At 43.9% G+C, this 12,810-nt stretch overlaps 2 protein-coding genes across 50 annotated transcripts in view; one reads left to right on the forward strand and one right to left on the reverse strand.

Moving 5' to 3' along the window:
* MARCHF7 (membrane associated ring-CH-type finger 7) overlaps positions 1–1,352 on the reverse strand; it is a 33,928-nt gene extending 32,576 nt beyond the window's left edge. For both annotated transcript variants that reach the window (XM_085552019.1, XM_085552016.1), the window contains exon 1: positions 1,011–1,352. The gene's annotated coding sequence lies outside the window, so the exon portion shown is untranslated. The remainder of the gene's footprint in view (positions 1–1,010) is intronic.
* A 30-nt stretch (positions 1,353–1,382) lies between these two features.
* Positions 1,383–12,810, forward strand: part of BAZ2B (bromodomain adjacent to zinc finger domain 2B) — a 90,177-nt gene continuing 78,749 nt past the window's right edge. For all 48 annotated transcript variants that reach the window (XR_014947849.1, XR_014947850.1, XR_014947851.1 and 45 more), the window contains exon 1: positions 1,383–1,459. The gene's annotated coding sequence lies outside the window, so the exon portion shown is untranslated. The remainder of the gene's footprint in view (positions 1,460–12,810) is intronic.

Consider the following 12,810-nt stretch of genomic DNA (forward strand, 5'->3'; position numbering starts at 1 on the left):
TAAAAACATATCAGCACATTAATTTATTTAGCACGAGTCGCATGAGATGTCATCTTCTCTAATTTTTAGCACACATTTTACTGTACAATGAGCAGCTTTCTTCTCTTCTTTTTGCATCATGCAGCATTTTTGCCCTTCCCCCCAGTGTTCCTGCATCGCAATCATTGTGCTCGCACTTATTATGTTACAAATGACCGAGGTAAGGCTGACATCGCATGCAAAAAAAAGCACGGCTGCCAAGCTTCTTTTTTCCCCGCTAATGAAGCGGTTTTATGAAGTCTACCCGTGTGTTAATACTAATGAAGATCCTCCGCCACAATTAAAATCACAGCCACGGCGGCTCAAGAGAAAACAGAAAACAATGGCATCTTTCTGCTTGCGCACATTTCTTTATGCTGAGATGAGCTCCATTGAGAAATACCGTTGATTTTAAATGTGTATTAACCGGGTAAAGGCAGCAAACATTTCTGAGCTCTGTGTCTGTACGCAGTTCATCCTGCACTAACCGGGCGGTTGGCTGCGCTGCAGGTAACGTCCCATCCCGGCTGTTCACACAGCGCAGTTCCTGGCTCTCGAGGTGCCGCTCAGCCGCGGCTGGTCGAGAGGATGCAGGAAAAAAGAGCAGGAAAAAGAGGATCCGTGTGTGCAGCCCGAGGCGCAGCGCAGCCCCACGCTGTCACGGCCGCCATGCCGGGGCTGGCTCAGGCCAGGATTGTTGTGGCTTTATTTTCCCTGTTTTTATTTACTACGTGCCCGTGCCGTCAGCCCGTACATCTCGGCGCTCCGCACGGCGCTGCGTTCCCTGCCCGCCTGGCCGTGCTGGTTCTGCTGCGATTCACCCCGTTCTCACAATACACACGTTGGCCCCGGCTCCCGCCGGACTCTCCGATCCGCTCGGTTTATTGAGCACGTCTGCTCGGGAACACGGGCCGCCTTCAGGCCGCAGTCGCTGCCCACGGCAGCACGGCCCTTCGGTCACCATCTCCCTCCTTTTCCCCACCCGCCCTTACCTGCACTGAGGCGCTGACCGCGGGCTGCGCTCCTTCCCGCCGGCCGAGCCCCATGTTGGGCTGCGGGCGGGAGGACTCACGGCGCCGACGTTCCCCTCGGGCACAAGGTGCCGGTGTGCGGCTCCGCGGCCGCAGCTCGGTCACAGCACCTCACGCCCGCGGGTCGCGGCCTCCCGGTTCCGGAGCGGCTCTGCCCTTTTCCCGGCGCGTCGGGCCGTGTCGGAGCGGAGCCGCTGACGTCACTCGGTGCCGGCGGAGCCGCCACCAACCGCGCGCAGGGAGCGGCCTCGCCCGGAGCGGAGCGGAGCGGAGCGGAGCAGTGCGCGGCCCCGTGCGCGCCCCCGCCCCTTCCCGGGGCTGCGCGAAGCTCCCGGGAGCGCGGTGCAGGGGCCGCCTTCCGGCACGCGCAGCGCCGCCCGGGCAGCGGCACAAGCTCCGCCGGCCGCGAGGTGAGTGCGGCCCGCGGGGTGGGGGCGTCGCGCATCGGGGGGGGGGGAGGGAGCTCCGGGGCGCCCGGCCTCGAGCGAGGGGCCGCCCGGCACCGACTTCGGCCTCCGTCCGCGGCCGCCGCTCCGCCCGCCGGTGCGGGCCGTCCCTTTGTTGTGTGCACACGGGGCCCGTTGGTCGGGGCGCAGCGCGGCGACTCGGGACGGAGCGGCCGCGGTCCCGCGCGAGTTTAAACTTTACCGGCGGCCCGTCATAAGGCACGGCCCGCAAGCGGCTCCGCCGGCGGCCTCCCGTACCGGTGTCCTCCCGTACCGATGGCCTCCCGTACCGGTGGCCTCCCGTACCGGTGGCCTCCCGTACCGATGGCCTCCCGTACCGGCGGCCTCTCGTGCCGGCTGCTCCTTCTGCGCGGCGCTGCCCCCCCCCCCCCGCTCTGCCCTCTTGGCGTCCCGGCCTTGGTTCCGCTCTCCCCGGCCGGTCCGATGTGAGCTCGGGGCCCGAGCCCGGCGGGTTGCGGAGCGGAGCGGCCGCTGAGGCCGGGCTGCGGGTCGGTGAGGCCGGGCTGCGGGTCGGTGAGGCCGGGCTGCGGGTCGGTGAGGCCGGGCTGCGGGTCGGAGGCGCCGCGCGGTCGAACGGGGCCTCCGCGGGGCTCCGCGCGGTGCGCGGCCGTTGATCCCCCGGCGCAGCGACTCGGGGGCGGCGGGTGCGGGGCGGGACGGGAGCGGCGGGCGGAACCTCGGCCGTCCTTTGTGCGATCCGATCCGATCCGCGCGGAGGGGCCGGGTGGCCGCGGCACCGGCCGGGCGCTGGAAATGTCTCCCTTTGTGTATGTTACGATCTCCTCCATTTTTCCCTGCCCTCCAAACAACGAGCCTTTCGCCATCTTGGGCAGAGCGGTATTCCCGAGTCTCTCCGTCTCTTTTAGGGGGAATAAGTGGAAATCCGGAAAGTCTTTTTGGATCCGACTCAAAGTTTAGGGAACGTTACGAGATGGGCGGTGACGTCATGTTAAGTTGAAGGGGATTTTTTCCAGCATCGTGTGCTCTCCCAGTGGCCGTGTTGCCGGCAGCGCGGTGCTGGATGTGCTGGATGTGCTGAATATGCTGGCGGTGCTGGATGTGCTGAATATGCTGGATGTGCTGGCGGTGCTGTGCGGGAACTGCGGGAGCGGCCGGTGTCCGCTGTGTGGGACCGGCAGGGAGACACTCGTGCTTTGCATTGTTCGCCCGTGCGCTCCCTCCTTCCCCCATCCTGATGAGGTTTATTTAACCGGAGTCCTCACGTTAAATAAAAATCCCTTCGGAGGTTTGTGTTATTTGTGTGTACGGAAAGCACTTATTTGGTGTGAGGTATCCGTAGAAAACTCGGTCCAGAACCTTCCCCTGAGCAGTGAACAGTTCTGTTTCGGATGAAGCGTATGAGAGTGATGGAAATACACAGTTGTCCCACTTTCATCTGGCACGTTTCTGGGGTGTGTTTGGAAGCGACTCCTGAAGCATATCGTTAAAAGGTTCCTCTTGAAAAGTCTGTGCTCCTTTCCTTCCCCATCCCCAGTGTACCGATGCTATCTAATGGTGGTGCTGTGTACTTACTAAGCTAAAGTCGTTTACTTCAAAAAATCTCTTTTAGTGCTGGCTCTGTGTCAGCTGCTGTGAGAAGGGAACCAACAAAAGGCACTGTTCTTTTACTTCACTTCTCCAGTACGCTTTGTCTTTAAGATCTCTTAAAAGTTTCTCTGTACGCATGGTAAGATGTACTACAACGCTGGGCAGTTATGAGGGGATACCTACTTGTTCTATTGTTCCCTTCTTTTTCCTATAGTTGCTTTACTCACTGCATATTTACAGTTGCACTAATGAGAAGATGAAACTGTATTTAGTTTGCATTTCCATTGTCCTCAAGGTTGAGAAAAATGCTGAAGGCTGTTAACATAGAAAGGAATGGAAATGCCTGTTAGTAATTTTTCTGACAAAGCTGATATTGAATTATATGTGTAAAGTATCCTAAGGGCTGTGTTGGAGTAAGTGTCGGGTTGCCTGGCTGTGTGTAGGGGTTCTTTAAATGCATTGGAAAGCATGACGGAATCGACTGTTTACCAGCGACGTGCACCTGAGGTAGATGAAATGTGTAAGTAGTTAAGAGCACATCAAACAGATGGTTCTAAATTATACATGCAGCTGAGGTCTGAGAAGATTTGGTAGATTACAAACGGTGAGCAACAGTGGATAAGCAGTTTCAGACAATGATAGTTACTGTATTTGAGGTCTCATACCTGTAGTGAACTGCTTGTGCATTTTGATTAACGTGCTGTGAAAGCAATGGACTGCAGGGAAGAGCTGTGCAGTGCGCCCTTCTCACGAGTGCCTCAAAGTCAGTTCTGAGTGGCATAAAATAATGTTGTGACTAATGTTTACCAGTAATAGACTGGAATTGTTCTATTGGTATTTATCATCCTCCTCCTCCTCCACCCCCCCAAAACTAAGTACCAATGTACGCTTTTCCTTCAGTTTTGTATTGTCAGAAAAACAAGCAAACAAAAACCCCAACAAGTTCTTTTAAGACTCGTTCTTGTAGATTATTGTAAATCAATATACTGAAAATGTGTTGTAAAATTATTTGAACAGGGTTAGGGGAAAGATAATGTGAACTTTTAAAATTTGTGGAGAAAGGTGTTTGCGAAAATAAGCAGAGACAGTTATCTCTGCAGGGGATAACAAAATGAAACCAGCTAATAATCATATGTGATATGATTACTGACCTTGTGCCAAGGAGAAATCACCATAAGACTGGTTTGTGTTTCTGAGACACAGCAAACTTGAATAAGGAAGTAATGGAAGTGTTTCTTTTTAGGTCCTGTGGTCTGTTCCTTTGTTTCCAAGTTTATTATAGAACTGCAGTGTGAAGGAGCAGATGTTTCAGAAAACATCCTGATGTGTTGCTGTTTCTTATGGGAGCGTGTAACTGTTACTTCTGATGCATCAACTTGACAGCTGGTTGATTTCGTGGGGCTGCTAAGAAGCCATTAGTGGTGTCATTGAATTGAAACAGAACAGTCACTCGCTGCTTGAACTGCAGTTCCTAAAGTCTTCTTGCTACTTCTGCGTTCCTACAAGAAGTGGAAGATCACAGCTGCAAAGGGGAGTTTGTCCTCTGCCTCATCTCCCTGAATTGAGGATGAGGAGGTACTTGACTGCTTTTAGTTTTACAGTGTTTCAGTGGCATATGGCATGTTTAGAACTAAGATTGGAGTCATCGGGAGGCATAGATAGCACTGCCAAAAATGCTGTTTCCTACACACACAATACAGTAAGGGGATCCCACAGTTCAGGTTACTTCACTGATGTTTTGTGTCCCTATTACAGGTTTCTTTAAAGACCCTTTACTTTCTTCTTGGTGCTACGTAGGAGTCAAAAGAACAAGCAACACACTACCTGGCTGTTTTTGTCAGAGATCCAAGGCTGTGTCCTGTAATAAGAGATGTAGGATTAAGATGTTCTGTAATAGTATAGAGCGGTTTTTGTTGTGTTTGACAAACGGGATGGTGTTACTCTAATAGAGGATTATGGGAGAGCAGTACTCCGTATTTTCATCATTTAGTTATTTTGATGCAGTGAGGTTTTCCCAAGTCAGTTTTCTGTGAAGCGAGGATCTGTTTTACTATCACACATCCAATAAATGATGCCGTGCTATTCTAAGCTATTTTGTGGTCTTAGGCCATCAGAAGAAATACTGACGTGGGCATCAAGGACAGCAGTGCTTTTTGTCATTGTTAAATTGGTCACTGTGAAGCATCCTGAACATTAACAGAATTAAAGAAATCTTGTAGTAGTGGTGAATGTAACATTGCGCAGAATCCAGAATGTAGGCATAGTTGTTCTGTCTCACCTCATCAGAGCAGGTAAATTGAACGTGTGTTGTAAAAGAAGGTATGGTTAAATTTTTGTTTGTTTGTCTTACTGTTACGTTTTAGATTAAAAATCAGTCTGTTGTGTTTTCAGCGTGCGGTGGTAGGACAGTAGTTCATTCATCTTTCATGTGATTGGTAGGGATTTTGGTGTTCTTGGGATCTGGGGCTGTGAACAAGACTGTTTGGTATTGGATTAGAGGAAGCAAATCCATCTCCTTCGGTCCCTCACAATGTACCTACTCGGTTTTACAGAAATAGTTTGCAAGAGCTATTGCTTCTCTGAGTTTCTGAACTGTGAAGGTGACAATGCATTCATTGCACAGCTATGCAGGCCAGGGTCCTGTCAGGGAGCAGTCTGTTAGGAGTTGATGGTAGAACTGAAAGAAAGGGTGTGTTCATGGCTGATCTGTGCTTTCACTGTTAGACGCTTTGAAAACTGAAACGCATGGTTTGTTAATCAGGAAGAGTAACGCTGCTTCAGTACTGCAGCTGGCTGCGCAGAGCATTTACAGTTTGGAACTGTATCTCTTCAGAATGGCCAAGAAAAGTAATGTACTTTTCAATCTTACCTTGAAAATGCGTGATTAAGAGACAGACTAAAAATGTAGAAGAGCATTGCCTTCAATTAGCGCCCCACTGCTCATGGTAGCTGAGTTGTTACTTTTTTACTTTCCTACTGCCTCAAAATTTACAGCTATATAATGCTCCAGGTTTGAGCCATTCTTTGCCAAATAAATAAGGGTTAAATAAAAAAAATTGTGTTCTCTCAAAATTCGATAGTGGACTTCTTACTGAAAACAAAATGACCAAAGTTTACAATGCCTTTCAATCTTTTTTTCTGTAAAAAAAGAGATATTTCCCAAATTCTCATTTAATGAGACCAGCAGGTGATGAAAAGACTCTCAATGAAGAGTTGTGTGATTTGCAGGTTTTTAATGTAGTAATAAGAAAAGGAGGATGCAGGGTTTTATTTTATTAATTTATTATTTATTAACGTAATTAATTTATGCATTTTGTGTAATTCCTAATAAAATATTTTATCTTTCTGTGGGTGGTTTTTGATATCCGTGGAGAAAAGTCAATTATCGAAGAAAGAACACATTTTAAGCCTTATGTAGTGTCAGGGGGTATCTCAGATGTAATCTCTGCAAGCTTGCAAAAAAAACAGACGTGCAAGTCAGTATCAGTTTTATTTTTTCAGAGGGATGGTGACCGTTATCATCACAATAAGATCTCTCTCCTTTCCTTCCCACTTATGGTACCAGGGCCTCCTGAATGTTTTGCTTTCGCAGTGTGAAAGACACATGATTTTTTGTTTTTCTGACTTGATTTAGGTCAGGCATTGTGAAGGGATGAATATGTTAAGCCTTGGTAGTTTGCAGAAAGAGGCTGCAGAGATTTAACCGCCTGGGGGCATTGCAGAAACTTTTCAAACTCAAAGTGCTGGACCTGTAAAGGCACCATCTAAAAAAATTATCTACCTGATGAGTTAGTGTTGTGAACAGTCCCATTGAAAGCAATGGGCTTTTAAATTTAAGAGCTAGTCTTGGGTATTTCACAGCATAAAACCTTGACACAGATGGTAGATCTGGAAAACGTATAGTAACTTTTAGACAGTGTCGTCTTCTTAGACCCTCACATTGAACTTTTGCTCTCAAGTTGTTGCAAGGGATGATTCCTCTTGAATTATGAATAATAAAAAAGCCTTCCAGTGTGCTCTTAGAAATTAGAGGAAGTGTAAAATAGATTTTCTTCAGAATGTTGGTGTTTTAATGTTGCAAAATATGCACTGGCTGCTCTTGAGTTGGAATCCCTGTCAAGAGTCTGGCTGGGATGTGAAGCCAGAACTGCTAAATCCTCCAGGTTAGTGCTTTTGCCTTCACTTTGAATATGAAGCAACTTCTGATCGTAACCTGATTTATTCATCAGTTTGTATTGACAAGTTTTTAGTTTTATTTTAATGTTGAAAGATCCTTTAAATATCTGGCAAAATGCAATGTGCTGTTTATTGTTTTAGATCAATAGTTGTTGTGTGGTATATAAGTATAATCAGCAAAAAACCCTCACAGCCATAGCTCTCCCTCAATATTTTCTTGTATAAGAGTAGTTTGGTTTGCTGATGATTACTGCAGTTCTCCATCCGGGCTGTATGGAAGTCATTGTGTGGATTTTGCCCCGTTTTCTGTTGTTACACTTTTCCAGAAGCATGCTCTCATTAATCATAGATGCTGCACTCCTGCTGAGGGCAGAGGGGTTCATCAAATTGGCAGTCAGTTTGGTGTAAAGGACGGTGTACTGAAGCTATTAACGTGCTGGGACATAAATAGATCTTAGGTCTTTATATGCAAACCCTGGAGGTTAATACTGTATAATTCAATGTCCTGTCTTTGTTTTTTATGATTGATGTTTTTAAATGCTTGAAGCTTGGTACGAGCCTTCTGGTAGGTCAGAGCCAAAAAAAGGCTGAAGTAAGAAAGCATTAGCAGAGGGACTTTGGTTCTGCTGCAGACATTTTCTTATTTTCTTTTTTTTTTTTTTAATCTTCCACACTTACTTTTTGATGGGAGATAATCTTCATATTGCCTGAGCTGTTACAGGGAAGTTCCAGACACTGACAACGCCTGCTGTGATAATGGGCTTAATGCATAGAATGCCAGTAGTTTGGTCCTTTTTGTTCTGAAGCTTATGCTGTATGTATCCTTAACAGAACTAACATGTAGAACAACCAAGAACTACTGTTTTTCTTTTTGTGCAGGAATAATGCTGGGATTTGGGTTTAATGTGAATAGCTTGCATAGCTATAGTCTAAGAACAGTTGGTTATAGCAAGCACATTGTGGTTTGCAAGCTATTAAAATCATTCCAATCACAAAAGGAGGCTGTGCTTGAGCTGTGGTTGTTTGTTTGTTTGTTTTGGTTTTTTTTTGGTCTGTGTTTGAAGTCTGGATGCTGCCAACACAGAGGCCATAGGTTCCCTCTAGTTTGTACACTTTGATAACTCTTCTGTACTTTACTTTCTTTAGTGACTGGAAAATTATATTGTCTTGTACGTTTTCTTTGTAAACATTCTTAGTTCCCATGGGGAAGAGGCACTCCGAATTCTTGCTTCCATACATCATTTGAGCCGGTATGTTTCAAGTTTCTGCTTCATAATCAGGCAGGTATGCAGAAAGGTTTGCTGAAACAAGAAGGAAATAAATTCTTAATCCTTATGTGCTGAACCAGGAAGATGGGGAGTCTGTAAGGACTGCTCCTTGCTGTGTTAGTCAGTGAGTTAAAAATACCTGGGGAAAGGCATACAAGCCAGGTTTTCAAGTTGTATTGGTTGGCTTAATAGAAGATACTGTATCTCTTTGCAGCTTTTTTCTAACCTAGTCTGATATTTCAAGTAATCGAATACTCATTTTGCCTGTTTCAGTGAAACCGAGGTAAGACTCCAAAGAAAAGCAAATGGATGTGTTTCTCTCTTTTCTTTTTGCTTGTGGAAACCCTGAATAGCAGTAGGGTAAGTATTAGTTGACTTTGATTCTTCCTCAGACAATGAAGGACAGCTGAAGTGTCTACGCTGAGAAAACTGAGAAAACCATGTTAAAAAGCTGGTATCCCAAATAAAGTGCAAATGAAACAACTATATGAGAAAGGGGAAGAAAGTTGAGATCACTTATCTTGTATAAAGTGTGGATGACAGTGCTGTTAAACAGCACAAGGGTTATTTATTTATTTAACTTGTATGTAGAGGTTTGTGTAGTAGTACTACCGAATCAATAAAGATCGCAGCTATGTATTCCAGCAATTCTCAATCTTTCTGAAAACTTAGTAGAGAAAACACTCATTTTTGCAATTATACCTTGAATTTGTAGGAGAAAAAAATTTCAGTGAGAATGTAAGCCAAGTGAATGGGTATGAGACCACATAATATGGTGATATAACTGCGGCTTTGCATGGCGTACTGGTGCTCTTCTCTTTGATAAGGGTGTTGCGCTGTTTCCTTTGTTTAAAAAACTTGCAGACAGCTATCCAATAAGGATACTGATGCATCTGTATAATTTACTTGGTATTTAGTGCATACAAGAGGGCTCAGAGAGGTACATTTTAGAAAACCAAGGAGGATTTATGGGAAGAATGTATTCCTAAATACAGCAGTTACTGTGGGCCCCTTACTGTTTTACACGGAGCTGCGATAGTATAGCATCATTACAATTGGAAAAGACTTCTAAGATCACTAAATACAATCATCCATTTACTACCACTTTTGCCCACTAAACCACGTCTTTAATTACCTCATCTCCATGCTTCTTGAACATCTTCAGGGTGACTCCACCACTCTTTTCAGAAGGTATTCATAATATACAGCCTGAGCTTTCCCTGGTGCAACGTGAGGCCATTACCTCTCTTCCTAGTAGTGCTTAAAAAGATAAGAACTGCTGGGAAGAAAAAAATCTCAAACTTCTTTAAATTATATATATATTATATATATATATATATAATTCATATAAATTAAAAAAATATATCTACATCATATATATATATATATATATAATTAAGCTTCTTCCTGCTTAAAACTTGAAGGTATAAGAAATCATCTTCACTGAGCCAAGTGAACAAGAGTGGAAAGTATTGATTCCATGTTTAGCCTGGTCCAAAGGGTTAAATTCTAAGTCCCTGTTTGACTATGAAAAAATGTCTTGATCATGCTGTGATCAGCAGTCAGACAGTGTGCTGGGAAGGAAAGACCTCATAAGATAAAACTAATGTTAATTGCACTAGTAGAATCATAGAATCATAGAATTCTAGTAATTGCTATCACTTAGAAAAAGGTTCCATTATTTCCTTATGTAGGGAACTAAAAGGAACAGGTTATGCTTATTTATTTATTTATTTATTTATTTTAGGTGTATGGCAATTTGTAATTTTTTTTTATTTTTTTATTTTTTGAGGTGTCGTTTGCATACCAACCATTTTTTGGTTATCGTTAAGAAATACTGATGATTTTTTACCCTGACAATTGTCAGTAAACCTTTTATGTTTGTTATTATGATGCTGCAAACATAGAGAGGATTGCTAAGTTGACTGTGTTGATACAAGTGGTTTATACAAGGATGCATTTAAATGTAGCCAGTGGTGGTATTTATTTTGCAGTCATGAAGTTATATATTTGGAAAGCTCCATTTGTAGTTTTGAAGATTATTATCATAAAACCGGCATGTAAGGGGGACAGCTACTCCTTTTCTTTAGTGTCCTTGCCTCTAAATGCTTTCTGTAATCACTGTAGTTTTAGTACTTTGCAAAGTGCTTTGTATGTATGAGCAGTCATCTTCTGCGGTGATCTGTATTATGAGTTTTAGGAGAAACTGAAAACACAGTTCAGCAGGATCTCCTTTGACATGCTTGGAAAAGCTGAGTGACTTGTTTTGCTTTGCTGAGATCAACAGAACTAGCCTACATTCCACTAATTTAATATAACTTGGACTGAGAGAAGGGTTAATTCTGCAGTGATTGTTTTTCCTGTTGCTTTCATCAGTGTAGGCAGCAGTACAGAAAACTTGAGTGCTATTGGAGTTTGATAACGTGTGCAGATCTTCATGTTCATTATATTCTGTGTACACAGAACCTTATGTTTTAGCAGCCCCTTCCTGTTTTCTGTATATAATTTGAGCCATTCATAACTCAACACATCATTTTTAGTTTTTTGTTTTTTTTTTCTACAGGAGTTTGTGTAAATTTTCAAGTGATAAATCGATGCCAAATTTCAAATCTGTTTCTTTATAATGGTCAATCCAGACTGCTTTAGAAAGAGCTTGTCTGCATCTTGTGAGGGAGACGTAGCACAGAGAAGGTGATAGAGAAACAGCCTATCAGTATTTTGTGCTGAAAATGTCGTGGGTATTTGTGAGAGATAGCTTGACATGAACTCTGATTTTGGAAATAAGTATACAGTTTTTTCATAGCTGTTTAAGAATTGTTTTTGAAGTTTACAGAATTGATGCTTACAAGCAAAAGCTTAATTTTTAATATTAGCACTTAGTCAGCCTCAAGATGCACAGTGAGTCCTGTTTAAGTGTATTTTGTACTGAGTGGTAGATAATGTTCTTACCAGCCAGCAGTAATAGAGGAGTATTTCTGAGAAGTCATGTATGTTATGTTCTGTTGCTTCCGTCGTCGGAACGTTAATGGCAGAAGGGAAGATTTGTGGATCGTGCTGTATGTGTGGTGATGTAGTGCTGTGTTGAGAAGTTTCTGTAGCGTTGTAAGAAAGGCTGCTTGTTGTTTTGACCAGTCTTCAGAGCTTTTCGTGCATATATCTTAATTTCAAGGAGGACAATTTAATTGGAGAAAAAAGGTTAACTAAATAAATGACTGGTACTTAAATTGATTGATCACACTTGTGGAAGTACATTCACAAAATCAGTTAATACTCATTTTTTCAAGTCAAAACTGTTCTAAATGATATTGGTCCTGTGAAGGAAGAGGCATGAAAGATCTTTGATTTCGTCTCTTTAACCTTCTTTTCACAAAGTTTGTTCATTCTGCAGTTAGCGTCATGATTGAGCCTGTCTGTAACTTATCCCACTGGGGTATCATCATTTAAGTTACATACTACTTGTTTCTTGAAGATCTGCCCTAACAGTTGTGGTGCTACTGGACAGAAAGATGGAAAACTGACTCTACAGTGTTGCCTTAAAAAGGAGAAGGAGCGTAAGATTACTTTGTGTATACACTTGGTTATGTAAGAAAATCTCAATTTTGCTTTTATGTCACTAAATGCTTTATAGAGTTAAGAAGTTCCAGTTCCATTATTATAAAACAGCACCCACATGCAGATTCCACTCTGCCCTGGTGAGGCCACATCTGGAGTATTATGTCCAGTTCTGGGCCCCTCCGTTCCAGAAGGGCAGGGGACTGCTTGAGAGAGTCCAGCACAAAGAGATGATGGAGGGAGATGATGAAGCAGAACCCGCCTGGACTTGTTGCTGTGTGACCTGATCCAGGTGTTGTTGCTCCAGCAGGGGATTGCAGTGGATGGTCTTTTGGGGTCCCTCCTAATCCCTGACACTCTGTGATTCTGTGATCTTGGACTTATGGCCGAGTTCTGTCAACTTGTACTTGAAATAAAGGAAATTGGTAGAAAACAAATTTTTATTTCAGATGTGATGGAAATAAAGTATTGGAACTGAAACTGTCCACTGAAACAAAGTCAGTAGTTTGTTACCATAAAACATGTAGTGCTTTTCACATGATAACTGGTTAAATTACAGAATCGTCCTTGAAAGATGTGGTGAGGAAAATGACTGTGCATTTAAGATGATTGTACATGAATTAATGTAGAGTGTTTCTGCCAGTGATTCTAATGTAGTGTTTGAGAAATCTTCATGTATGTGATTTCTGAGCGCAGGATCTGTACCACAGTTCCTTCTCAAAACATTCTTTTTTTTCAGTGTGGTTTAGG

This window comes from Coturnix japonica, chromosome 7, assembly GCF_054131305.1.
Source record: "Coturnix japonica strain WE chromosome 7, WE-NBRP24, whole genome shotgun sequence".
Classification (NCBI taxonomy): domain Eukaryota; kingdom Metazoa; phylum Chordata; class Aves; order Galliformes; family Phasianidae; genus Coturnix; species Coturnix japonica.